This window comes from Magnolia sinica, chromosome 15, assembly GCF_029962835.1.
Source record: "Magnolia sinica isolate HGM2019 chromosome 15, MsV1, whole genome shotgun sequence".
Lineage (NCBI taxonomy): Eukaryota > Viridiplantae > Streptophyta > Magnoliopsida > Magnoliales > Magnoliaceae > Magnolia > Magnolia sinica.
The window spans coordinates 70,091,090-70,094,532 of record NC_080587.1 but is presented as its reverse complement, the minus strand read 5'-3'; the positions used below and the strand labels follow the sequence as shown (position 1 = coordinate 70,094,532).

Below are 3,443 nucleotides of genomic sequence, written 5' to 3'. Positions count from 1 at the left end.
AGAGAGGAGACTAAAGTCCTTTATGAATTGCCTGTAAAATCCTACGTGTCCTAAAAAAGATCGTACGTCTCTGATGTTCTTGGGTGGAGGTAGGTTAAAGATAAGATCAATTTTTGCCTTATCTACCTCGATTCCCTTGGACGAGATGATATGCCCAAGGACAATTCCCTTCTGAACCATGAAATGGCACTTCTCCCAATTAAGTACCAAGTTCTTTTCTTCACATCTTTTCAGCACACATTTAAGACTTTCCAAGCACTTGCTGAAAGATGGACCGTAAACAGAGAAATCGTCTATGAAGACCTCTAGATATTGCCCCCACCATATCAGAAAAGATACTAAGCATACATTGCTGAAAGGTGGCAGGGGCATTACATAGTCCGAATGGCATCCTTCGATAGGCAAAGGTGTCATAGGGACATGTAAATGTGGTCTTTTCCTAGTCTTCAAGGGCTATCTCTATCTGGTTGTAGCCCGAATACCCGTCAAGGAAACTGTAATAGGAATAACCAGCTAACCTTTCCAGGATCTGATCAATGAATGGTAAAGGAAAGTGGTCTTTCCTCGTGACGGTATTCAACTTCCTGTAGTCAATGCACATTCTCCAACCAGTAGTGACTCTAGTTGGCACGAGTTCATTATTAGCATTGGCTACGATGGTGATTCCGGACTTCTTAGGGACCACTTGAGTTGGACTCACCCATTGACTATCAGATATAGGGTATATAATACCCACGTCCAATAGTTTAAGAACCTCGGCTTTAACCACTTCCTTCATGTTTGGATTTAGTCTACGTTGTGGTTGCCGAGCGGTTTTTGCATTATCTTCAAGATATATGCGGTGAGTACAAATTGAGGGATCGATCCCCTTGAGGTCCGCTATCGTCCATCCCAGGTCTCCTTTATGCTCAATGAGAGTAGATATAAGCATACTCTCCTGTTCTTTCTCCAGTTGGGCAGAGATCACCACCGGGTATGTCTCATCTTGACTTAAATAGGCATATTTCAAATCAAAGGGCAAAGGTTTTAGGTCAAGCTTCGGCGGCTTGAGGTTAGACGGTACAGGCACTACATCGGTTTGTGGCAATTCTTCAAATTGTGGCCTCCACCGGTTAACTTCAAGTACCGGTGCAGTATCAAGCAAGGCGCACGTCTCCCTAATCATGTCATCATCAAAATCATGAGAGTGGGCCAGGCACGTCTCTAGATGGTCGGAGGATAAGGTTAGAGGTGTCGTATCTTCCACGAAAGAGTCAATCATGTTAATGTCGTGAAAATCGTCCTCATCCTCTAAGTTTCTGTCGTTATTGAAAAAGATGTTTGACTCCAATGTCATATTCCCAAAAGACATAGTCATGACACCATTCCTGCAATTGATAATTGCATTTGAAGTAGCAAGGAATGGGCGGCCAAGAATGATGGGGATCTGAGTGTTTATGTTATTGATGGGTTCGGTGTCCAGGATGATAAAATCTACAGGGTAGTAAAATCTATCAACTTGGACTAACACATCCTCGATTATCCCTCTTGGTACACGAACAGAGCGATCAGCAAGTTGTAGTGTGGTTAGGGTGGGTTTTAAGTCACCCAAACCTAACTGTTTGTATACCGAGTAGGGAATCAGATTGACGCTCGCTCCTAAGTCAAGAAGTGCGTGATCAATTCGATGGTTCCCGATGATATGGTTGGGCTACCAGGATCTTTGAATTTCTATGGCACATCTTGCTTTAGGATAGCACTCACTTTCTCAGTCAAGAAAACTTTCTTTTGAATACTTTGCCGTCTTTTGGTCGTGCATAAGTCTTTCATAAATTTGGCATATGAAGGAATCTGTTTCACGACATCAAGTAGAGGAATGTTGACTTTCACTTATTTCAACACCTCTAGGATATCCTGAGAGTTAGAGAAAGGTTTTGGTGAGACCAACCGTTGGGGGAACGGAGCAACTGGCTTCTCTAGAAGTTCCGGTTCTAATTTTTGTGGGGCATCACTGGATCCATCGTTGTTGTCCTCTTCTAGTTCTTGAGGCTTTTCGGGCCTAACCGGAAGAGTTTTATCAATGATCTTTCCACTCCTAAGAGTGGTGATGGATTTAGCGTGCCCCATCTGATTTGAAGAGCTGGGATCATTAATCTCGTACTGCGGTTTAGGATTGGGGAGAGGTTGTGCAGGAAGCATCCACTTTTCTATAACCGTCATACGAGCATCTATTGTTTGCATAAAATCTGTAATTCCCCACATTGCCTGAGCCAGCTCTTGCATGGAATTTTGAACCGGTTCCTCTTGAGGTTTCACTTGATTTGGATTTTGATTGAAGAAACCTTGAGGAGTAGCCGTTTGTCCATTCCTCCAACTAAAGTTTGGATGATTTTTCCAACCAGGATTATATGTATTGGAGTTAGGTCCAGTAAAAGGTCTTTGATAGTTGTTTACGGCATTAGTTTGTTCATTCAACACTCCTCGAAAGGCGGGTATTGTAGGACAATTTTTAGTTATATGAATGTTGCAATCACAGATGCCGCAAACAATTTCATTAACCTTATCCTTCTTTCCTTCCATGGCCTCAACTTTCCTTATGAGCATAGTCACTTTACACTTGAGATCATCCTCTTCTTTCAAGAGATATAATCCACCTTTCTCCTTTAATTGATTCGGCCTAGACATGGTGTTCGACTTTGGGTAATAGTCCCATGATTGTGTTTTTTCAGCAAGACTATCGAGGTAATCCCATACCTCGTCAACATCTTTATTAATGAACTCTCCATTACACATTGTCTCGACCATTTGGTGCATAGAAGATGTCAGCCCATCATAGAAAAAATTTGTAATGCCCCACATTGCAAATCCGTGTTGTGGGCATGAACTGATCAAATCTTTGGACTTTTCCCAACATTGGAAGAATGTTTCATCTTCCTTTTGGGCAAAGTTCATGATTGCTTTTCTGAGGGTAATCGTTTTATGGTGTGGGAAGAATTTTTTTATGAATTCCCTCTGCATGTCGTTCCATGTGCTAATGGATCTAGGATGCGGTGAATGTAACCACGTCTTAGCTTTCTCTTTTAAGGAAAAAGGAAAGAGTTTCAGCCTAATTGTATCCTCAGATACATTAGGAAAATATAATATAGCTATAATCTCATCGAACTCTTTCAAATGTAAATATGGACTTTCTGATTCAAGTCCATGAAATTTGGGAAAGAGTTGGATAACTCCTGGCTTGATGTCCATTTGTCCTGTGTTTTCAGAAAAAATCATGCATAAGGGCGTACTCACTCCCGCCGGTTGTAGATAATCTCGTAAAGTACGAGGCGGGGGTGCCTGATGCACCTCATTCTCATCTTGAGTATCCTCCACCCTCGGTGGAAGTAGAGGAGGTTGGTCTTCAGCCATAACTTCAGTTAACTCAGGGGATTTCGAGCGGTGTCTAGTCCTGCGATGGATAGTCA

At 42.2% G+C, this 3,443-nt stretch overlaps 1 non-coding gene across 1 annotated transcript; it reads left to right on the top strand.

The window, feature by feature from the left end:
• The first annotated feature begins 2,842 nt into the window (after positions 1-2,842).
• Positions 2,843-2,949, top strand: LOC131228329 (small nucleolar RNA R71). The gene has a single exon (XR_009162837.1). It is a non-coding gene; the product is annotated as a small nucleolar RNA R71 (small nucleolar RNA).
• The last annotated feature ends 494 nt before the right edge of the window (positions 2,950-3,443 follow it).